At 36.9% G+C, this 25,665-nt stretch overlaps 1 protein-coding gene across 12 annotated transcripts in view; it reads left to right on the forward strand.

Annotated features, from left to right (window-relative positions):
* Window positions 1-25,665, forward strand: part of ATXN1 (ataxin 1) — a 372,466-nt gene that overhangs the window by 43,482 nt on the left and 303,319 nt on the right. Inside the window, exon 1 of one of the 12 annotated variants that reach the window (XM_023532257.1) lies at window positions 11,401-11,799. The exons of the other annotated variants lie outside the window; for them this stretch is intronic. The gene's annotated coding sequence lies outside the window, so the exon portion shown is untranslated. Of the gene's footprint in view, window positions 1-11,400; window positions 11,800-25,665 lie in introns of those variants that run through there. 12 annotated transcript variants of the gene reach the window in all.

A 25,665-nucleotide genomic window follows, 5' to 3' on the forward strand; every position in this document is an offset into this window, starting at 1 on the left:
GAGCAAGTCATTTAATCTCTCTAAACCAGAGTCTTTATCTCTGTCTTTACTCTTATTAGTAAAATAATAACATTTGCCTCTTAAGATTGTTATAAAGATATAAAAATGTATGAAAAGCATGTAGCATGGTGCCCAGCACATGAGATGTACTCAATAATGTGTGTAAGCTGTTTTCATTATTTTTAGTGGCATATGCAGGTATATCTTACATCTGACCCAGTGTGGAAGATGAGTTCAAAAGAGAGAGTTGTAAGACTTCTGGTTATCCAAGTGAGAAATAATAGGGGCTTGGATTAGAGCAGAAGTGAAGGGTCTGGAAAGTATGGGAGAGTGAGTGTATGTCCACTTTAGGAAATGATGTGAGGAATGAAAGGACCCTCCCTCTTTTCATGCCTAAAGTTATGGGCCAGGCAGAGATGGGAGTTTAGAGAAATCTGTGATTTCTTGGCACTTCTTGATGTAAAATATCTGGCAAGTCTCATGGTTCTTAATTCTGAGAATTTATCTAGATAAGAATTCACCTGGGGTAAATTTTTTTTTATTACTTTAATGAATTAATTAACCCCTCTTTGGAACATATTAAAACTAGAATTAGAATATAAGTATCTTATTTCATTATGATTTAATATAGCTGTGTACTTTAGCCTATACACATAACAGCTTTCGAAGGAATGTATATAGGACAGTTTGTGGCATATTCCAAATTTAAAAAAATTAAGTAATTACATATTATTAAATGTTTACATAGCTAGGGCTAGAAAAAGGATAAACATTAAGTGTCATCTGAGAGATTTTTATTTCCTTCTTTGTCATTTCAGTGTTTCTCAAAAAGAATATATGTATTTTTAAAAAACGCTAAAAAGGAAAACAACAAAAGGAATGGATCAGAAAGCCTTAAGGGAATCTGCCATCACTGTCTCTTTTGAGTAGCTCTTTACAAATGCTAGTGGTAGTGAGTATGCATGTCATTTCTGTCAGATGGTGCTCTTCTGAATCCAGTGATCTGGGGGCTAGTGCATCAAGGTGGGCGGAAGTGAGAAATGATAGTAGCAGTAGTTCGTGCTGATGGGGCCAGTCAAAATTTGACTTTTACATTATTTTTAATGTTATATTGGAGTCTGGGCTAGACATGTGATTCCTGTTATTTACCATTGTTTCTCAATATGCGAGTTCTCACACATGTGGATGCTTGCACACATGCATGGGCCTACACTGTAGAGGTGCCAAGCCCTAACTGTGAGCAGGAGGAACACCGATCCGGAAATCAAGAAATGGGGGGTCTGGTCGCAGCTCTGTTACTAAGTTTTGTAATAGACTTGACTAAGTCATTAACCTTCCCGAGCCCAGCTTCTTCGTCTGTGAAAACAGGGGTAGTTCTGACTCCCTCACAGGGTTATTTTGGAAGTCCGTTTTGAACAGATTATAAAATGCCATACATATGAGAGTTGTTTTTAATGCTGGCTTCTTGGCCACTCTTCAGCAGCGTGGTTATGGGCAAGTGACATAAGCTCTCTGGACTTCACTGCTGTAAAACTAAAGCAATTGAACCTTAACTTTGTCCATCCAACATACCCGAGAGATTTGGGGTTCAGAAGCAGTGGGGCAGAGGTACATACCCTGGGGCAGTGGTTCTCAAACTGACCGGGCATCAGAATCCCCTGGAGGGCTTATGAAACCACAGATTCTTGGGCCCCGCCTCCAGGTTTTCTGATTTAATAGAATGGGGGACTGAGAATTTGCATTTCTAACAAATTCTCTCATGGTACCGATGCTGCTGTCCCAGGGACCACACTTTAAGGGTGAGGGTGAGTAGGAGGCAGGTGGGAAAACACTGTGCATTGTGAAAAAGCATCCAGTTGAATTTACTATTCACCACCCTTCCTGAACTAGATGTTTCCTAAGATTCTTTCTTCCTCCTGAATATTTGGGAGAATATTCTTTCTTGATCTCTCAGCCAGTAGAAACAAGAAGTGACTTTTGGATTAAGCATTTCTCACACAAGTAGCCTACATTGACAAATCATTACTACATGATATTAGCTTGAATTCAGAGATACTTAGTCACACATGTACGTGCACTAGAGGTCAGTGATGTGTTTTGGCTCTCTGTTCTCCTTTTAAAAAATTCAGTGAGTAAACTAATTTTATAGGAATGTCTGAGGAAGCTATTCCTGTAAATCTAGCGTTGGTGAATTGAAATAGAGGAGTCAGTGCTGGTTAGCGTGATCTTATCGAAACTTAATCATGTAGCAGTCCCTCTAGATTCAAAGAGTTTGGGCAGGAATCCTCCTGCTTGTCCCTTATCACTCCATTGTACGGTGTAGTTTAATTTGTTCACGTGCTTCCTACTTTTTCAGCCAGTGTTAATACTTCTATGTGATTCTTTTACTGGAGGGGATGAGTAAGCAAGGGATAGTTGGCTTAATTGCTTCATCAACTGTTTGTGTGAGTCATCTCCTGCTTGTCGTATTAATTCAACTGGAAGGAGAAATGTTATCTCTGGTTCCTGAGGCCAGCTTGGGCTTTGGTTAATGAGGATACTCCCTCAGAGAGACGTGTTATCATAGTTTCATTCACTTACTAAGGGAATGAATAGATTGTGAATCTCATTATCTTAGCATGTATGCATAAATATATGTATAAATGGCAAACTGCCTTTACCTTGTGATGTTTATCAATGATCAGATGTCATAGGCAGGATGTTAGCTGGGCGTTCTATTGCAGGTGGTTGCAGAGAGAATGGGAGGGAGGGAGGGAGGGAGGGAGAGAGAAAGAGAGAGAGAGAGAGAAGTGAATGAATGAATGAATGAATGGCTGTGTTAAGGTTCATACCTTCACTTAATTCTCCTCTCCTGGCTTTCAATTTTATTAACAGAGATGAGTGAAGAACAGGGCAATTTCCAAATGAAACTGCCTTCAGTTCTTTTTAGGTTTAATGTGGTAGCTGGATTACTTTGAAATACGATTGTATGTCTCTAATTTTCTACTTCTTAAGTTCAGTTCACTTGTGTCTTCCTGTTTGGCTTATACCTTCCCCTTCTGACTCAGTGTTCTCTATTTCTCTTCTCACTCTGCCAGACCACTGTTCTTCCTCTGCCTTTGGCTTTTCTCACTTACTGTCTCCCTTGCATGGCTTTTTCACTGAAGCATGTCTCTCTTCACTGTTTCTTTACAGAGAATATGGCAAAGTCAGTTTGCTCACATGGTATCCCCCTGGCAGACGCTCCAGATGGAAAGCATATCTTTCTTTTAACTGTTAATTCATTTTTATTCAGAAAGAATTTATGTACAATAAGTGCATAATCTTAAACATACAATTCATTGAGTTAATAAATGGGTATGTCTGTGTAGTCAGCACCCTAATCGAGATATAGGATACTTCCATCATCCGAAGGAGAGTATTTCTCATTCTTGTCAGTTTCCACCCCCCCTACATTCAACCACTGCCTTGATTTCTTTCACAACAGATGAGTTTTATCTGTTCTTGAACTTCATATACCTGGAATCTTTCAGTATGTACTTTTTTGTATCTGCCTTTTTTGTTCAACATATTTTTCAGATACACTCACATTGTTGCATGTATCAATAGTTAATAATTTTTTAAACACTGACCAGTATTCTGCTCTGTATATACATGTGCATTCACAAAGACACACACACATATCAAGTTTATCCATTCCCTTGTTCTTGGACATTTAGGTCGTTTCCATGATTTGACTGTTATGAAGCGTCTATAAACACTCTTGTGCAAGTCTGTGGACATATATTTTCATTTCTCTTTGGAGTGGAATTACTGGGACATATGGTAGGTGTGTTAACTTTGTAAGAAATGGCCTGTTTTCTAAAGTGGTTGTAATATTTTACACTTCTTTCACAAGTGTATGAAAGTTCCAGTCACTCCACATCCTCACCAACATTTGGTGTTCTCATTCTTTTTTAATTTTAGCTATGCTAGTGGTTAAATGAAGTAGTATCACATGGTTTTAATTGCATTTCCTGATGAGTAATGGTGTTGAACATCTTTTTTTATGTGCTTACTGGCCATTTGTATATCTTCTTTTGTGTAGTGTCTGTTTGTCTGTTCAAGGCCTTTGATCATTTAAAAAATGATGCCTTTCTTTGATGTGTGAGAGTTCTTTATATATTCTGAATATGAGTTCTTTGTCAGTTATATGTATTTCAAAATTTTCCTCAGTGTTTTGGCTTACCTTTTCATTTTTGTAACTGTGTTTTTGGATAAGCAGTTTTAAATTTAAATGAAGTCTAACTTGTCATTTTTTAAGATAAATATTTTTTGACTTTATAAAAATTTTGTCTACCCTCTGGTTATTATGATATTCTTCTATGTTTTCTTCCAGAAGCATTTTAGTTTAGCCTTAACATTTAGGTCTATGACCCATGTCAAATTAATTTTAATGTATGGCATGAGGTAGGGATCAAGGTTAAATTTTTTCATATTTTTAAATGTATAAAACAATTATTGAAAAGATGTTTTCATCATCAAACTACCTTAGTATCTGTCAAAAATCAATGGACTGTATATGTTCTATTTCAAAACTGTCTATTCCATTTCATTGATCTGCATGCTATACTCATGTCAATACCATAAGATTAAAAATAACTTTATGGTAAGTCAGGTAGCATGAGTTAGAGGTAACTTTGTCATTCTTTTTCAAGATTGTTTTGGGTATTCCAGCTCCTTTAGAGCTCCATATAAGTTATAGAATTGACTTGTAGTAAAAAAAAAAAAAAAAAAAAAAAAAAAAAAAATTTAGAAGTTTGTTGGGATTGCATTGAGTTGAGAGATAATTTTGGGAAAATTAACATATTAGCAATATTAAAACTTTCAGTCCAAAAACATAGCATATCTCTTTGTTATGTTACTTATTAATATCTCTCAGTATTAATTCTCTGTTTTGGTACGGAGGCATTGTATGTCTTTTGTAAAATTTAACTGTTTTGTGTTTTTTGATACTATAATAAATTTAATTTTTTTAGTTAAGGAAATACAATTGATTTTTGTACGTTGACCTTGTATCTTATGGACTTATTGTCAAGAGTAGATAACCATGCCTTGCTCCTTATATTAAGGGGAAATAATTTACTTTTTCACCATTAAGTATGATATAAACTGTAAGCTTTTTAGCCCATATTGAGTTGTGGAAGTTTCTTTTTATTTTTAACTTTTTGAGAGATGTTTATTTTATTTTATTTTTTATCAGCAATAGAACATTGAATTTTGTGCAGTTCTTTTCTGCCTTTAATATGATGTCATGTAGTTTTTCTTCTCTATCTGGTAAATTACTTTGATTTTAAATGTTAAACCAACCTTGAGTTCCTGGGACAAGAACAAGTTATCATTATGTATTATTCTTTTCAGTCAGTGCTGGGTTTTGGCTAATATTTTGTTTAGTATCTTTGCAACTGTGTTCTTTAAGAATATTTGTCTATATTTCTTTCCTTGTATAGTATTTACTAGGTTTTGATGTTGATATTATACTGGTCTCATAAATTGTGTGGTGGAATGTTTCTGTCTACACTATTTTCTGAAAGAATTTTTATAAGATTTTATTTATTTTTAAAATAGTTGGCGAAATTGAATAACGAAACTATTTGGGCCTGGAGTTTTCTTTGTGCAAAGGTCCTAAAAATTACTCAGTTAAAAATATTGCCATACAGTAAAATGTCCTTTTTTTTTTTTTGATGTCCAGTAGTATGAGTTTTAACACGTGTGGAATCACGTAACTACCACCACAATCAGGAGAAAGAACAGTTTTAAGCACCAGTGTGCCCAGGATTTTGATAAAGAATTCAATTTCTTAACAGATTGTTGACTATTCAGTTTTTTTTGTGTGTTTATTCTTGGTTATGTTTTTAGTAAATTATATTTTCTCGAAATACAGAAATTGTTCATTTCATCTAAGTTGTCAAATTTATTGGCATAAAGTCGTTTATAATATTTTCTTATGTTTAGTGGCAATAGGATCTGTAGTGATATTCCCTTTTTCATTTCTAATGTTGGTTATTTTGTTTCCTCATCTTGTTTTTGTGATTAGTCTTGCTAGGAGTTTTATTAATTTTATTAATCTTTTCAAAGAATGAACTGTTTGCTTGTTTCTGTTTCATTGATTTCTTCTCTTTATTATTTCCTTCTTTGTTCGTCCTTGGAGTTTAATTTGCTCTCCTTTTTCTAGATCATTGATTTAAAATGTTTCTTTTCTCTTATTAGGATTGTAACATCTTCCTAATGACTATACCCTTTAATTTTATTATGAAATGGATCTTTAACTCTGGTAATTCTCCTTGTTTACAGTCTACTGATAGGGATCTGGCCACAACAGCTGTAGGCTGTTCAATTGGCCAAGGACTCAAGGTGAATCCTCATGTTTTAGCTGCACAGCACAAATTTTGATATGTAATACTTTTATTGTTACTAACTCAATGTTTTGTAATTTCCATTTCATTTTATCCAGGGTTATTCACTAGTAAGTATTTTAATTCCCAGAAATATGGGGAATTTTTAAGCGTCCCTTTTTTTTCTTGTTTCCTAACTACATTTTTGATTTCTGATTTCTTCATAGTTGTTGCTGTAAATATTTTCAGTCCATTTTGTTAGATGCATATGTGTTTTTTTCTTTTTCCAGTATATGATATCCCTCATGGTCATTTCTAATGCTTTTTACCATACATTTTGTTTGTCTGATATTAAAAGTGTGAGCCTGGATTTTGTCTTTATTTTTGTTCATATTTTATTTTTTTTAAATCCCTATTTTCGACTGTGTTATTATACTTCCATTTTAAATGGGTCACTGTTTTTTTTTCCCTACATGTTATGTGTAGTTTAAATGCAGTACTAGTTTGTTATTTGATTAGCAACTTCACACCCAACTATACTTATTATAATTATTTTTATTAAGACTTTTTAGCCTTGTTTAATATTTTCTACTGCCATTTCTTTTTGCTTTTTTTTTTTTACAACCCACTTTTTTCCTTCCTTAGGATAGATTGAATTTTCTTTTGCTGGTTTTAAAAGAATACATTTTATTTTATTCTTATAGTACTTACCTTTATATTAATGTCAACTTAGTTTTCTCTAAAACTTACCAGTAACTTCGTTGTTCTCGAAGTCACTCCCCGCCTCGTAACTATTGGGTCTCTCCTGTCTCAGTCTTCTATTTTCCCCAGTTTTCCCCTTCCTGAAACTTAACCTCCTTTTTTCCTTCAAGAATTTCCTTGAATACTTATGTTAGTTAATGGGGCAAAACTCTAAGATGCACCACCTTCCAACCTGTGCAATCTTCCCTTCTTGTTTGGAACCAGAAGCAACTTGTACTCTTAGAATGTTCTTTCTTCTGGCAAAGTGGAGGATAGAATTGATTGATGGTGGGGGGAGTGGGGCTGATGTTGGATACCATCTAGGGGGTCTGTTGTAACAGACAGTTCAGGAGAGTTTAGGAGAGTCCACGATAGGTCAGTGGCAGTCAGAGTGGAAGGACTGGTGGAATAACCAGTAGGTCTTGGTATGTTTATACTTGAGGAGTGCGAAAGGAAAATAAGTTGATGGTGCTTCTTTTTATTCCCCCATTCCCTTCCAAATTCCAGTTACATGATTTCTTTTCGGAGTTCTGTTGGCAATGTTAAATGAGGTAAAACATGTAAACTGCATGGCATATAACCTGGTGAGAAGTGATAATTTTAAAAAGCCGGATGCTAACTACTTCTACATTGCTGTCCCAGGTGACTGTACAAATGGCTACAGTTGAATTAAAAGGTTGGTTTGTGTGTGTGTTTGGGGGCAAAGGGAAATGTTAATTATTTTATTCCTTGTTATTTTAATTTGAATTGCCAATGGGACGTCAAGGTAGAAGATAATTAGATATATGTCTAGAGCTGATAGGAGATAGGGGTTTGAGAGTAGTTAGTAAAACTATAGGAAGTCTTCTAGCAGAAGGTGATAGAGTGAGAAAGAGATCCTTGAAAAAACATTTATAGGATGGATCTGGAGGAAGAAGATCCATCAGAGAGAATTAGGAAGCCTGGATTCTTACCCCAGTTTTGACAAGAACTGACTAAAATTTTGAAAAGCACTTAATCCTTTCAGGGCTTCTTTCTTTTGATCTCTCTGTCTCCCTCCCTCCCTTCCTTCTTTCTTCTATCCCTCCCCTGCTCTCCTTCCCCCTCCCTCCCTCGCCCCCTTCCTCTCCCTTTCCTCTTTCCTATCCCTTTCCTTCTTCCCTCCTTCTCTCTCTTAGTGCTTCTCTTCATTCTTCATTAATTCAACAAAAATTTCTTGAATACCTCTTATATGTCAAATTCTGCTCTAGGTTCTGAGGTTAAAGCATCAGATAAGATATGATCTTTGGCCTCTAGTGCTTGGAATGGACAAAAAATTTAACTATTATTCTGTATTAAGTAAGCTTTATGATACCTGTGTGTTACAGAACCACAGAAAAGAGGCATCTAAATCAGATTGACTGGGGTGGGTGGGGGAAAGGGAGGAGAGAAGATTTTCAGAATGTGTCCTTTAGACTAATCTTTAGACTTAAGAGTGGTTTAGACAAGGATGTGCCGAGTCATCTAGATAGCATGTGCAAAGAAAGGCAAAAAAAAAGCACATAATGATATATGGATGGGCTGAAAGGGCAACAGGCAGATCAGTAGGACCCAAGTGAGGCAGGCCTGACAGTACTGGAGAGGTTCGAAGACTAGATTAGGAGCGGCCTGTGCACCAAACCCAGGAATTTGGGTTTTATCTAGAATGCAATGCAGACCCATTGAAGGACTTTAAGCAGAAATGTGAGAACTCAAGCGTGTGTTTTAGAAATCTCATTTTCGAGTGCTCTGCATTGGACATGATGAGGGGCCAGGTAGTGGGCGGGGGCACCAGAGAGGAAAATTATAGAAATTCAGGTGTCAGAGGAGTGTTATTCACCAACCATGGAGTACCTAACCCTGTGCTAATCACCGGTCTGTGTGCTGCGGATCCTGCGTGGATCAGGGTAGACTGGCCCTTTGTTTTCAGGAGCTCGTGGTGGTCGTTTGAAGTGACAGAATGGAAAGAGTGGGCAGACTAGAGAGATGTTAATGAGGCAGGATCTAGAGGATGTGATGACTAATTAGACATTGGAGGTGAGTGAGAGGGAAGAGTTCTGGTTTAGGTAACTGAGTAGACATGACAGCACTAATTTGGGGGACCCAGCAGAAGAACTGAGTGGGGCCTCCAGACAGAGGTCTGACATACACTTGGATAAACAGGGCTAAACCTCAGGAGCGGCCTCTGCCGCCTGCCTGTTACTAAATGAAAGAATTGAATTAGATGTTTAAGTTACTTGATTTTATTCTGTTCCATAAATCAATTTCAGTCTCTGCCTATTATAGTTGCCTCACTCGGGTCCAGACTTCCTTAGGTATCTTCCCAGAACATAATATGGGGCCAGGCAAAATAGTAGAATTAATAATTGCTTTAGGTAGATCTGGAATCCAGAAACATGAATTTCATTACTCACCAGCTGGTCCCTACTTTCCCTTGATCCCTCCAGCCCCAGCATGAGCTCATTACCTTGATTTTGGCTTGCTATGTAAATTGCTGTGGGCAGTTGTGTCATGTACATATCATATAGACTCACAGAGTGCTTCAACTTGTCGAGATTTTAGGATTATTATTATTTTTTTCCTATGCATTTCACAGATGAGAGAAGAGGCCTGGGGAGGTTATGAGGCTTCCCGAGTACCAGTAGGGCTAAGATTATACCTCTCCATTCACTTCTGCACTGCCTCCCCCTCCCCCTTAGTTAGTTCATGCTAGAGTACTTCGAGAGCAAGGCAGAAATGTTCTTAGGTATATATTTGTGCAGAAGTTTGGAAATGACTAAGCCTGTGTATGTAACTTCGAGACTTTATGTAAAGATTATCAAAAAGAATTGAATTACTTTTACTTTGACGTAGGGAGACAGTATCCACCGGTGTCACGCTTGGATTCAAGCAGCTCTGGTTTGGGGCATCCTCAGAAGGCTCACCCTAAGGAGTCATTTTACCCCAGGTGTAGAATCACATTGCACTGCAAGTTCAAAGAAAAAAATAAAAAGTGCAGAAACTACCAAACTGAGTGTGGGAAGCACTTCTTGTTGGTAAGAGTTTCAAGTACTAGAGAAGAGATGTGTTGAAAGGACATTTGCTTTCATCAAGTTAGAGCATCTGTTTTTTATTCTTTAAAAAGAAGCAACACCTCACATTATAGCATTCCCTAGGCAAGTAAGCACTTGAGATTTTGATCTGTACAGATTCTTAGAGGGAGTGCATCACAGGAGCTTTTAGTAGTGATTTGTAGCACTTGACTGATTCTGTAGACTGACAGCCAATTTTCGTGGGGAAGGGGAGAAAGAGGCAAAGGGAGTTAAGGAACTGCTCTGTGAAAGAGCAAATAAGCCATCTTTCTCAAACCTGAGTGGAAGGGGAAACTGTGCTTAGCAGATGCCAGAGACCAAATTAGATAGGAAATGAAAACTAAACTCCATTTTTTTTATGGTGAACTCTAAAACATTCGTACGAACAATGCGGGCTCCATCCCAGTTCTGCTCCCCCTTATATAGATTTAATTATTTTTTAATTGTGGTAAAATATACATAGCATAAAACTTGCCATTTTAACCATTTTTACTGCGATTCAGTGATGTTAAGTAGATTCACAATGTTATATGTCACCACTATCCTATAGTTGTAATTTCTATTTTAGGCACAAATTTCCCAAATTAAGCAAATTGAGAGAAGTATCACCCCAAGGCCCAGCATCACCACTGTTAGAATTAAGATGTTAGTCTCCATGTCTTATTCATATAAGTTTGTTCAAACCTAGTTGCAATACTGTACATCGAGGTTATAAAGAGAATTTTAGAGTTGGAAGAGAGTTAAGAGATGGTTCACCCCCACCACTACCCCCTACTCCCACCCATTAAATGAAGAAACAAATGGCTGGAAGGGTCAATGACTTGCTCAGTCGGACAGTGGCTGAGCTGTGTCCAGAGTCTAGGTGCTCCATCCTCTGAGTCCCGTGCACTTGACTGTCTTTAGTTTCAAAATGTATTATAAAAAATTCACCAGTGGTTTATTTTTAGGATAGTCTTTCTTTTTTTTCTTTCTTTGTGTGGTTTCTGTGTCTGCATTTTTTTAATGGTGTCTTCAAACAGGAATTTGTCTTAAATAAGAAAATCACAACATTTGTGCTAGTCCTGGCGTTTATCGTTCATGGCCTAGACGCTGGCCTTCACTCCTGTCTTGCCTCTGTTCAGATATTACTATAGCCAGGATGTTGCTGTCTTTTTTTCTTTTTCTTTTTTTTTTTCCATTTGTTTTGCTGATTGCAGTGAAACCAAAGTTTAAAGGTGATTAGTCATTTTCCCAAGTTGGGGTTTTAGCTAGTTTCTTTTCCTTCTTAAGATCTGTTTTTCACTTACAAATTAGGTGAAAACTCAGGGAAGCAGAGCCTTGCAGCTAACAGCTGAATGTCTGCAGTACGACTTTATACTCTCAGGGCTGATCTGCCTGTTAGATCGCCTTTCAATCCTTTCCAGCTTCTAAATTCTTGTCAGTGAGCAGTTTTCACCTTCTCCTACCCACGTTGGAGTCTGTGGGAGACGGTTAGGAAGCTGTAGGACGGGGGAGCTGGGGTTTATTGTTTGGGTCGGCCATGGCAACTGCAGCAGTAAAAGGAACAGGACTAGTTTTGTGCTGCTCTGTAAATGGCCGGGATTCAGCTGGTATCTCGGGATTTTTGCTCGGCAAGCACCAGACAATCCGATCTCCTGGTAAGGTTAAACTTGGCCCTCCTCTCCTGCCCTCTTTTGATCACGTTGTCAGCCAGGAACGGACGTGGGGAGGCCGTCCAGAACACAGCAGGATGTACACCCAGCAGAAACATAACCATAGAGGCAGAACAGGAGTGTTTTCTCATCTGTACCCCAGATACAGAGAAGTAACATTCCCAATCTTTGCCAGCACTCATTCTTAAAGGGTTGAGCACCTTGCTCCCAAGAGCCTGTCTAAATTACCAGCTTGACTAACAGTGGGGAACAGCCTTAAGGAAAGTCAAGGAAAGACCCTGGAGTTTGTATAATTAGGGAAGCTGAGATGCGTGAACTGCCTGCCACTTGTATTTCAAAAAAATGTATTTAAAGAGGAGAGTGAGAATACAGAGTAAGCCTCCATCACTTAATAATAATTTATTTTTTGACTCTGAATAGCTTTTCTTTTCATTCAGCAGATCATTTTAGGTGTCATTCAGTTTATTTTAAGTACCATGTTTTATCCTGAACAGATTGAGAATTTTATTTTTTAAACTGTACTGTGTTGCTGCCTACTGGGAATTTTACTTTTTTTTTTAAATGTTGATGAGCAAAATCTATGTGGTCAAGTACTGAATTCTGAATGTTTTTCTTCTAAGGGGCAAAGATGATTCTTATTCAAAATCATGCGAGGCTGACATTTCATTTGGGGAAGTCTAAGGAAGTTGGTGAGGTCTTATGTTAATAAAAACAAGTGCCTCTTTTTCTTCTTATCACCTTTCAGTATCTGCCCTGCTGGCTCACGCAGTGTGGTCTGGCTTAGCTCTCCCTGGAAGTCACATTATGCTTTAGAACTCTCTTTACTATGACCCACAAACAGTTTTTAGACTTCATTTTAAGGAGCCAAAGGTAAAAAACCGTGAATAAACAAACGGCAGCAGCATCTCCATGTTTCTGACTTCAGCCCTCCCGGAAGCCGGCTTGGAATCTGCCTCTGAATTCTGTTACACACATTTGTTCTCCTCCTTTCTAATCCTCACCTACTCTTAACTAACAGTGTCCCGTTCCCCTTTCATTTTTATTTTTGTCATGTTAGTGGTGACTGACAGGGAAATAGTTACTCAATTTGTAAAACGTTGGGTGGTAAGGTCACAGAATCTGAGATTAGCTTGTAACTTGTAACAGTTTCAGACGGATGACAGCAAGATTTTGCTTGCTTATTTCTGAGCTGTTTTGTTGGTCTTTTAAATGCAGTTTAATAGTGAGTAATAGAGAAGTTTCTTCTTGCTGTGGAGCTACTGAACCCTTGAATACAACATAACAGCAAATGCTGATGAATTTTTAACAGGCACATAATATTTCTTGTCTAGAGGTGAACTGAACATTGCATAACAAAACCAAAATGGGACTTTTTTTGGAAGATCAGATATTAATGTCTAGACAGGCTTTGTGTTGCACAAAGTTAATTAAAAATTTTTTTTTCTGGTTATATTTTCTTGACATATTTGAGCTTTTCTACCTTTAAAAAAATTAGCTTCATTGAAAAAAGCAGGCAGTATTAAGCAGCATATTTTATTGAATTGAAAGGACAATCATAGAATCAGAATTTTAGAGCTGAAAGGGCTTAAATCTAACCTAATGTTTTGATTTTACAGATGAGCAATCTGAGGCCTAGTGAAATGATATGACCAGCCCTTAATATACAGCTTGTTTGTATAAGGGCTGAAGCTGGAAACACCAGCTCTCCAGAGACTCCTGATTTTGTGTTTTTTTCTTCATTGGGCACAGCTTTTTAGCTTCAGTTACAATCCTCTTTTATTATGGAGATTACCTTTTAAATGGGTTGGTCTTGAAAATTTATTTTTTCAACTTAATTGTTCTCATATTTCAAAAAGGCCAAAAAACTTCCTAAACTAAACATCATTACCATATACCATGGAAAATATGTACACATCTGCCAAACAGTTTTTAAAGGTGAATGCAAGAGTGCCATAGCTATGTAGGTGTTTTAATCCTCTTTAGAGAAAGATTTATTTGGGTAACAAGCCCAATGTTGTGTTAAGTATAGACTAAGAACAATGAAGCATCACCTCTTAGGTGTTGGAAGTCAGAGTGGGAGAGAGAGGGAGTGGCTAGTCCTTTCTGTAGGCAGCTCAAACAAATTTTTGTTCTAGCTTTCTCACATGTTAATACAGTGAAGTCCTTCAGTGAGAGTCGCTCGTGATAGTGATGTGTTTAGACTTGAAGGTCCTAGGCTCTGCTCAAATAAATAATGATCACAGTCAATCTGCAATGTAGGAGGTGAAAAGTTAATCACTGAGAGGTTGAACTCTTGGCCACTTTTTTTTCCCTTGTCACCTCTGTTGTGTTATTTTTTGCTGCGGCTTGGAAAAGGTTGGTTGGAATGGGCAAATTCTCTCTCCTGGTGCTTCTAGCAATGGGAAAGCCTTGTGGGTGAGCTGTGTCTGCAGAGTGGCAGTATAGACCCAAGAAGGGACCTCGTTCTGTTCCTTGGGCCAAGCTTTCCAGAACCTGGTGGATCTCTTCCCACCAGTGGAGAAGAGGGGTGGGATGGCTGTTTATGGGTGAGAACAGTACTGATTGGCTATCTGGATTTGATTATTTATTTGTACTTAGGTGTTCTGAAGAGACTTATTTTATGTTGCTTAATACATATTTGGTCTTGTTAGAAGTATTTTAAAAATTCAGCAGAAAGAAAGGTTCGGTTGCTTTGGGAAGGCAGTATGGTCATGTAACTAGAGAGAACAGCACTGGAGTAACTTAAACACATTTGAGGATTATGCCCAGTGAGAGTTTTGTCTCTTTTATGATATATTTGGAGAGTGTGTTAGTGTGTGTGTGTGTGTGTGTGTGTGTGTGTGTATGGGGGGATGAGGGGGTGAGGGGGTGGGAGGGGAAGTAGGCGCAACTGTAGAGAAAAAACCAGAAAAATGAATTTTAAAAAAGGAAAAAATTAGGCTTAACTTTCCAGAGTCTGTGTGCACGAAAGTGGTTTAAAATGCAAAAAAGCTAATAAAAACAACTTTTAGTGCAAAAAAAGAATGGAAGAAGTGCTCTTAAAGAGATGAATAAACAGCTCTTTTCTAAACAACATCTCAATAACTGGATTTGAAGGCAATAGAAAGCCTGAGAAGGGCCTTAGGGAAGAGTCCAAGGGGGAAAAAGTCAACAGATGTTTAAAAAAGTGGAGATTTTAACAGTTTGGTAATAACAGACTAACTTGTACTGAGAATTAGTTTGTCCTTAATACTTGATAAGATACTAATAATGTGCCGAAGAATTTTCCCAATGTATAATCTGAAGCAAAATTACCTAATGTATGTGCTGTTATTGAAATCCACTTAAAAGAAAATGCATGGGTAGGTATGTTAGTCTGGAATCTCCCTGTTCCCTGCCTCGCTGGGGTGTTTCCATTTTAATATGGCAAGGTTGGTGGCACTCCAGTGCAGTGTCTCAGAGGAGTAAATGCACCTCGCCAGAATTTCCTTAAAACTCTTACCAATGGAAGTATCCTGTCCATATAGCAAGGATGTTTAAGAGAGAAAAGAGATGAGAATTAATTGCATTAAAAAGCCCCTAGTCTTTTTATTCTCTTAGCTTTTAGGGTCAGAACTACCTTTCTTTTAAAAATGAGAAAACTCTTTTCCACTATTCCTTTGAGAGAGGTTTCAAAACTCTCTTGGTCCATCTAAGCCTATGGCTTTATGACAGCTGGACCTTTGACCAATAGGTCAGAAAGTAAATTTATTTCTTTGCTTGAAAAATTCGTCCACAAGAAAATACAAAATCATAACTCTTTAGAGTTCCTTAATGATTATTCACTTTGTTCTTACTTCAAAGTTCTCTAGTAAAGATTTAAATATTTAATTTTGTTTACTCCTGGAATTAACTAATTCCAGATAGTATATTTACTCAGAACATTTAAAGACATCAAGCACTGACATTGTTAGAAAAAAAAACCCTCAACATTTTCAGGCAGAAATCATTATAAAATATGGTATAAAGTTTCCTAAATAGAGTACAGTATAGTGAACATAATTTAACTTTTTTCTTGGAGATTAATTGTCATTTCTCTGAAGTTATTACACTGATATAGTAGAGTCATGATGTCCCAGAAGCTCATAATTCTTCTTGATGCCATGGCCTCTGTCTTATCCACTTTTCTTATTGTCATGTCTTACTGCTACTCTCATTTGCCTATATCTGATCTATTGTAAATGTAAGGGAAACTGGATAACCAAGCTTATACAATTACTAGGCTGAATTGTACATCTTAATTCTAACCTCTTGCTCTCCCCACCTGCTCAGTTTGGCCCAAGGCAGTCATAGCCAGGTTCTGAGTGGTGGGGGCTAAGAGATTCGGGGAGGACCGTGCAAGCTTAAATAGGACATTAATATATAAAGTCAGGGCTGTCAGTATGCATGGCATTTAAAAAATTTAGTAACATTCTAAATGGATATTGGATAAAATAATAAAAATACATATGGTCACTTCTCTGCTTGGACCATTCATGATTCAAGGTGAAGCTTGATAAGACATTTTATAGAACTTCATTGTTTACTACACCTCTTAGGTGTATAGACTGGGAGCTTCAGAAGCAAGCTCAGGCCCAGGCCGGGCTCAGGGCTCTGCTCTTGCCCCACATGCCTGGCTGGTGTGTTGGGGTACTTAGGTGGAGACACCTTGGAGACCTGTGATTTAGAGAAATCCCAGGAAGCAGAGGAGAGATGGTCATCTGAATAGTATGGGTTTGCTAGCTCTGTCACTTCTACTTCCAGGCAGCTTCTTTTAACGGAGGGAGGAGGAGCTGTGGTTTTTTTATGCATATACCAAAATACTTGACTCATGAGATAGGTAAAAATACAGAGTGATAAATTATACCTCGTGGGTTTTTTTTTTTTTTTAATGTGAACATATTTTCTCCCAAAGTAGAAGCAGTGATTTATAATGGATTCTTTCCAGAGAGGTTCTAAGTCTGATCCTTGAACTCAGAATATATTTCTTATACAAACAGTGTGTCTTATAGCTGAGTCCCAAGAAAGTCCACAAGTGCCATAATGTCCCTAGGACTTTGCAATCATAGTCTCCACAGAGCTTTGGTGCCTGAGAGCCCCTTCAGCTGGTAGTACATGATTATGAAGAATGGCCAACGCGGCTTATAGGATAATAGTGAAAAATGTGAGTAGAAACAGGTCATTATTTAATGGATAAGATGAGTGGGACTAGCGAAGGGCCTGATGGGAAGTGAAATCACTGACTGAAGTGGTTCCAGAAGGCCCAGCTAAGAGCTAAGAACAGGGGGGAAGTAAAAGGTAAAGAGAGTTAAACTCCACTTGAGGAAGGATGTTCTAACATCACATCTGCCTAAAAATAGAACAAGCTGACTGACAAAATAATGAAACCTCTGTCATCCAAGATGTTCAAGCAGAGGTGGGAGGACCCCCTTCTCAGGAGTTCTCCAGGGGAAGCCATATACTGAAGAGAAGGTTATAATAGACGACCACTTATTTTTCTCTTAACACTGAAATGTGGTACTTAAGACACACATTTGTGCCCCATTTTTCATTGGAGAAGATAATATAACAGCATTGAAATAATTTTAAGAAAGGCAAGTAGTGATACTTTTACAACCGTAATACAGTGTAACTTTTTTCTTTTACATATTATGTTCCTTATTAGTATACATGTAATTTCTTTAAAACAGGGAACAAAGCTTAACTTACAAACAAAATATTATTTTCCCACTCTAAGGAACATAATATTCACTATTATTTATCTGTTTTTACACTTCTAAGTACTGATAATAAGATATTTAATGGTATATTTGCTATTCCTTGTTCAAATGTTTAAATTCATTAGCGAAACCAAAATCATATTTGAAATATGTAGGGCTCTTGCGTAGTTTAAATTTTTCATTGTTTCAAGATTTTGACTTTACTATTTCTGCACATTAGTGGTCCTTGAGGATTACGCAGAGCCAAATTCTTTTGACTTTTATAATTAATGTGCTGGATTCCCAAATTTTCCTACCCCCAGGATGGGCTGTATTTTACGATAAACTTTGATAAAGGGTGATTGAGGGTGGGACGGTGAGAAGCAGCTTCCAGTTACCAGAGAACCTGAGACTTACTCTCTGTGCTTTTCCTAGGTCACCAATTTTCAAAGAATTTGAGTATAATTAAATACACTTCATAATAAACTAGGCTGAACATAATTTAATCTTTCCCTGAAGGTACTTCAGAGTCTTGAAGAGCTTTGGGGTCATGATGAACATCAATTACTTTCTCACGGTGGGTGTACAGAAGGAGGTAGTTAATAGAGTTCCGTTTGATCGAGTCCTGAATGACCGGGGATTTGTTCTATTATTATAGGCAGTCCAGTGTCAAGACTGAATCCGATGCTTAATGTTAAATTTTCAGGCAGTAGAGAATATAATAAAGATGACCTCTTTGATTTTGAGAGGCTAAAAGTCGATCGTAATTATTCACATGGATGTGGTAATATTCCGCACTTTTTAGTTTCCAAAGTGCTGTCACATACCTTGTCTTCTATTACTTGTTTCTTATGACACTCCTGGGAAAGAAGCAAGGCAGCTGGCATCCTGTTTTTGCAGATAAGGAAAATGAAGCTCAGAAAGTTTAAGTATCTTCGATTGGGTCATATACCCGAGGCCCTTGCTTCCAAATTTAATGTTCTTTTTAGCATTCCAGAGGATACTAAGCATTTGCACATGGTAATGTTTTTTACTGCAAACTGTATTTTCTTTGTGTACCAACTCATTTAATCCTCACAACAGCCCTATGCGGCGGTAGATATCGGTTCTCTTGGTACCATTATGATTCCCATGTTTAGAGATGAGGACATGGAGGCACAGAGAGGTTAGGGCATGCAGCTCGAGAGTAGCAGAGCTGAAATTTGGACCTAGGAGCTTCAGCTGCAAAGCCTAGGCTCTAACCATTATGTCACATGACTGCTCAGTGTACAGCTAACACTGATTTTAAATAAATCAAGAGATGTGTTTGTAGCTATTTTGCTGTTTATAAAGATCTCTGCCTGTATACCAGGTCTGGGATCATTCTGACTGAGATTTCGAACCTAGACTTGCCAAATTGAGATCTTGGGCACCTCACTTAGCCTCTCAGTCTCAGTTTTCTCATCTCTAAAGCAAAAATAGGGAATATTTCATGTCGTCGTAAGAATGAAATGAGATATATGTAAAGCACTTCACACAGTGATTACTCCATAGCCTCTATTTTTAAAGTGGTTGTTGCTATTATTATAATTATTCTGCATTCACAATGGCCGAAACCATATTAAAAGTTTTTCAAGAATAAGCTATTCGTATTTACTTCCCATTGTGCAAATTTGTGTGTATTAATTGGATCTAATTGTCTTTCTTGAGTTTTTAAAATAGGAAAATTTTACAGTTATGTTTGTTAACACTATTCTACCTACTGGTAGTATTTTATCAGAGAGCTAGCAAGCTGTCTGAGAACCCAAAGGCATTATCCAAATTATTTGCCATATAGTTTGTGACTGTAATACAGCTGCTAAGGTAGAGGTTCAAATTTAAAAGCAGAGAGAAAAATGTTGATTTTAGTGGTTGCAAACAGGTCAATTATCTGATACAGATTGAGCTCACTAGAAAATACAGTGGCCACTTAATTAAGGTACCTACATAATAGATGTGATGATGGTTACTGCTTAATAGGTGCTTTACATTTTTAACGTACCTCACCTTTTTTATTAATACAAAAAAATTCCCCTTTTAACGTTCTTTTAAATTTTAAATGGGTATTCATTTTCTTCTTACAGAAAATGATAATACGCATATGTATTTTCAACAAACTGTGTATATTTCTTCTTCATTCCTCCTAGGAGTTTCTATTTATTCTTTTGGTAAATTTTGTGGAGTACTCACTTTGTGCCATGTATTTATTCCCTAGGTGTAGGGAATATAATAGAGAACAAGGCAGAGATGGTCCCTACCCTCAGGGAGCTTTGCCACTATACCTAATGTTGACAGTGATGAAAGGAGCAAATGACGATTTGGGACCTGGTTCCAAAGGAATATTTCTGTGACACCTACAATGGAATTCTGGCCCCAAACTGTCCTCGTTACTACAGAATACGTGAAGTATCACATCATTTCATCACTCACTTAAATGTAATGAAAGGCGCGAGTAGTGTTTGCCAGCACTAAAACAAATTGTCTTTGACTCTTCTTATTCTCTCCCTTCTTACCTCCCCGTTTTCCTTTGTCTCGCTTTCAGTTTTCAGAGCTTAGTCGTTATTTCCTAGTCCTTCCCTAAAGTGTAATCCGGTGAGCTAAGGGCAGGGGGCCTGGGTTGTTTGAACTGCACCAGCATGATTTACAAAGGGGACTGCATGGGAAAGAATGAGCCATGCTGTGCTGTCCTGTCTCACTTTAGGCAGCACTAACAAAATTTGTGTTGAGTTGAATATGTCTGGGCAAGTCACTTACTCTCTTTGTCTCTCCATTTTCTTATTGTTAGTATCAGAAGTTGAAATAGAATGATTTTCTAAGGCCCCTGCCAGTGCAACAATTCTGTGATTCATATGTCCTTGAAAAGTTGAGTGTACTCTTTCTCAGTAATTGCAAATATATTTTCCAATGAGCTTGGAAATCTTTTTCCAATTATCTTCTCTCCTGGTTTATGACTTATCATTGGTATGTTGTGTCTTCTAACACTGTTGCTACTCTAAGCCCATCAAGAGGTTAATTACCTGTGAAGAAAGTGGGACTGCTAGAGAGCTGTAAAATATTCAGGATAACTCTGAAGTTAATCTCTTTGGTAATGTGAATAAATAAATGTTCTTCATGTATCTAGTTTCTCAGTGGAGACATAACAGTACTGGGCTATATAGACTGGAGAAAGTCATGTTGCTGATAGGGATGAGCACTGAAGATCATGGTCAAACTCAATCAGGGTCATCTTCTTCCTCGTAAAGTTTATCAGTTCAGAGCACAAATAATACTTTTAAAAAATAACTAGATTCCTCCATGTTCCCTAAGGAATCCTGAATAGTCCCTTTGTTAGTTAGTTAGTTAGTTTGTTTGTTTGTTTCATCTCCCTCTCTTGTAGTGGATAAAAAGTTCAAATAAGGAAACAATGAGGAATTTATCCAAAAAAAACTTTTTAACTGCTAATAAAATTCATCTTCTTTTTCATTCTTTTCCATCTGGGATAGAACAGCCCCAGGTAGTAAACTTGTTTTCTTGTCACTTAAAGCAGGCTCAATGCTTGCAGTCCTGTAGCACTGCCTGATTCACAAATCTGTCAAAGAGTAAGTATTGTCTCGATTTGCTCTAAAATGTGCCAGAAAGGAAATTCCTGATGCATAAGGAAAGGTAGTGTGTTTAAACACACACACACACACACACACACACACACACACACACTGCATTCTTATAACCAAGCATATCTATTTTCGTGTTCGTTTGCAGTAAAGCACCTAGAAAAATGAGAGTCATCTAACCAGCTTTTGGTAGTTGCCAGGGATATCATTAGCGGGAATCTCAAAATATTAAATTTGATTTTACAAAGTAGTTTAGTGGTAGTTTTAGAATGGCATTGTTTTTTACATAGCTCCATTTGGCATTGAGCAGGAGGAAAGCAGATTGAATGTCACCAAGAATATTTTTTGGAAAACACATATAAAGAATTCCCTCTCTTCTCTATTACCCTCATATTTTTGGCTTGCCATTATAAATTGTTGAGTCGAGCTGGCTGTACATCAGGATATTATAATATGTCAAAAATTATTCAGCCTTCAGTGTTAAACAGGTACTTATTTAACCATCTGAATTTAGGTGATGCTCTCTGGAGGAGGCCAAAGTTGGGAGTTTGGCCTGTCATTGAGGTAGAGGACTTCAACCAGGGCAGCCTTGAACTGTAAAACTCAGTTGATATTCTAGTACCAACTTGCCTCTGGAGATGAACTTAGAACTCTATCTCTGCTTATTCTTTCTGTGACTTCAGAGCTATTTCAGACTTATTTCTTTATTTACTTGTGCCAGGTGTGTTTTCTCAAGTTATAGGAAGGTATGGAGCCCCACAGAGACAGCTATTATGTTTGTCTTTTAGTTGTTGTTGTTTGAAACAAGAAGTTTTTTTGAGCAAAAAAAAAAAACTACATCACTAAATCGTATGTCTCATACTCATGGAAATTTATCAATTTTGTTTTTGCCTACTATCTCCTACCTTGCTACTTTTTAATTTAGGTGACCACTGTGGTTTGGTATACACAAATCCCAGGAGCTTGGAAATAAACTTAGGATCTAATATTATTAGTAAATTCTGAATTTAGTGACACAGGAACCCAGTGGCACATAATCTACAAGAGATCTATCGATGAGCTGGGTTTTCGTGGAAATGTCACATACCTTTGCTATTAGAAGCATGATAGTGTTAAAAATGGCCATTTGAGAGTACAGTTTCTTTATGCCTTATATTTTGTGTTTGGTGAGGATTCCTGGCAGAGGACTTATTTATTTATTTATTTTTTGCTTCCTGGTTGTTATGGCAATGCTGATTGTATAGAGCTTTGGTGACTTCGATAAGTATCAAATAAAGTTAGGCATGGTAAAGGTGTAAAAAGATCAAGGAATCCATGTGTGTCCCAAATACAAATATATATAATTAAATTTGTAAATACCTTTGTCTTCATTCCTCATGGTGCTTGTTATTGCACCACTTGTGAGTGTGTATGTGTGTTCCTTCTTTTATTCCAGGCTGCTTGGGAAAAAAAATGCTGATTCATAGTGTCATTGTCTTCTATTTTCCCAGGGAAATTCTGGGTTTGTTTCATTTTTTTACAATCTTAAGTTTAATCTTTCTAGATAAATCTTTTTTTTTTTTCCTCTTCCAGACACAGGGCACTTTGCTTTGTTTATGCTAATAAATGTCAGGCTAGTCTCAAAGAATTAGAAGAAATGCCAGTAATTTCGTAGGGCTCTCGTGCATGGTTTTTTCCCTATTTCATTGTATGTTGTGCTTTTCGGAGTCTACATTTTTAGTGTATGGAGGTGATTTTAGAAGATTCTAAGGTTTCACTGGCAGTATCCAGACAGTCTTATACAACATCACCGAAATATAACACATCGATGAAGCAGACCCTTGTGGATATTTACTCATCACAAAAGTACAAAGTTAATTTTGGAAAGGAAGAGGTTTTTCAGATATATTAAATGGATTTTTGCTACAGTGAGGCGAGTGGTACTTTCAGTTGAACATTTCTCATGTAGTAGCCAGCAGATAGCTTGGCTTCCTGGTTGTAATTACATGCCAGTGGCTTGGTGGGTATTATTTTAGAAGTTGAGTTCATTGTGGATTCCCCGAGCATGTGGAGTAGCACACTCTGATTGTTCACATTAAGACTGTAATTCCATCCAAGGTTTATAGTGTCATCATAGAAACTAGATGGAATTACAGCCCCATGCACATTTTGGAAGACTACATTATTTATTAAAATACTTTATAAAGTTGAATAATTTTTTAAATATCCTGAAAATTCATGGAACTTAGAAACATAATCCTAGCCGTACAGAAGGATCTCAGTAAATATTTCTTGTTTATTTGATTGATTTCACTTATGTCTTCAAATAAACTCTTTTTAAAGAAAAAGTCTGGAGAGGTTGTATTTGTATGGCTTAAAAAATATCTTGCCCTAAAATGCTCATAAGTTTTTCTGCTTATTATTGATAAAAAAATCGGCTCCCCATATGAATATATTATTTAATCTTTTCTATTTCCAGCCTAGAGTATACTGTTGAGTGGTTCTAGTGGCCAAGAATCATTGTTTCGGGGGAAGTCAGCCTATCCTGAGTAATTCCTCTTATGTAACATTTCTTTTCAGCATAATCCTCATAAACCTGTGTGTCCCATGCCTTTGAGGTGGACTCCTGTGAGGTGATTAATTACATAACCAAAAACTGTGGCTATCTGTTGGAATATTGGATGGATGCCTTTCTTATTGGCTTAATTAGGACAAGAACTATTAAGATAATTCACTAATTCATTGTGTGTTACCAAATTTGAAATGCCCCTGGATGTACACTACTTCAGAAAAGTGTAAGGTTGGAAGTTCAGAAGGAGACATTAAGTGTATCAGAATCTGTGTGGTCTTTTAAGTTGAGACTCTGTGTTATATATTTTAGGGTGATTATATATAATCTGTGTAATGCAGTATTACTGATAATGTTATTGCCTGTGCCAATATGCCCTTTAAGATATAGTATCAAAAAGTTAAAATCAATATATTTTGAGTAATTTTTTTGAATTTGCATTTTTGTGAATTTGCATGCATGTATGGAAAATTATTAAAAAATACAGAAATGTCAATTAAGGAAATTCTGTATTACAGTGTTCTTTAAGTCATCAGAAATATTTAAAATTTATATAAAATTATATGAATTATCATAATTTTTGTTCCTAGAAATATTCCATTATTAAAAGTTTGTATATAACAGAGATAGAAAATAAATATACTGGTACAGCTAAACCAATGCTTTCTGAAAAGAATTTATTGGAACAGAAAATGCCTTTTTACTTTATGAAATTATGTTTTTATTTCAGGACTTCATAATGCTTGAAGAATGTTTCACCTTTTAACAGCGAATAGCAATGATTGGTTCCTCTGTTTACTGATTTGTTTTGATGTGAATTTGAACTTCTTTTTTTTATCACCCGTAAACATTTTATCTTAGCTATATAAATTAGATTTAACAAAGTATATTTCCTTGATACATCTCACTATGAACAAAAACCGGTATTCTCTTTTTCAGCTTCTAACAGGGAGTACTGCTAGATTCTATATAAAAGTGGTGGTTTTTGTGTGTGGTGTGGGTGTAGCAGAGCAGTATTGTTCATTCCTTTCAAAATGTGCAAGATGCCTCTGTGGGCGGGGGGACTACCTTTGGTGCCCGTACCAGTTACTCATTCAATTGTTCCTCACCAGAAAAGGGAAAACCCAGTGCTCCCTGCCCCACTCATTCTGAATAAGCGGGGTGGGGGATAGTGTGGTGGGTGCCACTCTCATTCTGCAAAGGCTTTGTTTGAGAATAGTTTAGCAAAATGCAGTTTTATTATTTTACTATCAGTCTGTATTACAAGTTAATATATAAATGGCACTAATGATCAAAATGGAGTACCAAAGCGAACAAACCTTACAGTGTACTTATACGTTCACCTGACATAACAGCGAAAGCATTTAAATTCTTTATTGCATAATAAGTAATCTCTGGAGCCACAAGTTGAACGTGTGTGTGTGTGTGTGTGTGTGTTGTGTGTGTGTGTTGTTTGTAGAAGTGAACAAATATGTTAGTTCATTGACCATTTCCTTGATTTTCCTAAAGAAAATTTCATTCATTGTGCTTCTGATTTGTATCCTGGGAAGTCTCTGTCACCTTTAGAATATGATGGTGAATTCATGAGGAACCCGTGATCCTTTAAGAAAACACTCCTGATTTCAGAAAGGTGACACTTAATTTGCATATGAGACTCTAAAAATTTATAAGTTATATAATAAGCTCAAAGAAATTGAATTATATATTCATTAAGAATATGTTATCTTTATTAGCAGAAACTAAATGATTAAGGTATTACTGAATACTAAATACTTAGGAAGGACAGGTGAAGAATATCACTGGTCTGGCACACCAGGAGCTGTGTTGAAGTCTTAGGCCAGTCATTAACTGTTGTGTGGCCTTTGGCAAATAATTTAACTTCGCTGGGCCCTAAGAAAATGAGGAAGTTTGATTATACTAGTGGTTTTCAGATGTGGCTTCAGAAACCTCTGGAAAGCTCTACGTCTCCCACCAGCCTTTACTGAATGGGCCAACGACT

Source organism: Pteropus vampyrus, unplaced genomic scaffold (genome assembly GCF_000151845.1).
Source record: "Pteropus vampyrus isolate Shadow unplaced genomic scaffold, Pvam_2.0 Scaffold80, whole genome shotgun sequence".
Classification (NCBI taxonomy): domain Eukaryota; kingdom Metazoa; phylum Chordata; class Mammalia; order Chiroptera; family Pteropodidae; genus Pteropus; species Pteropus vampyrus.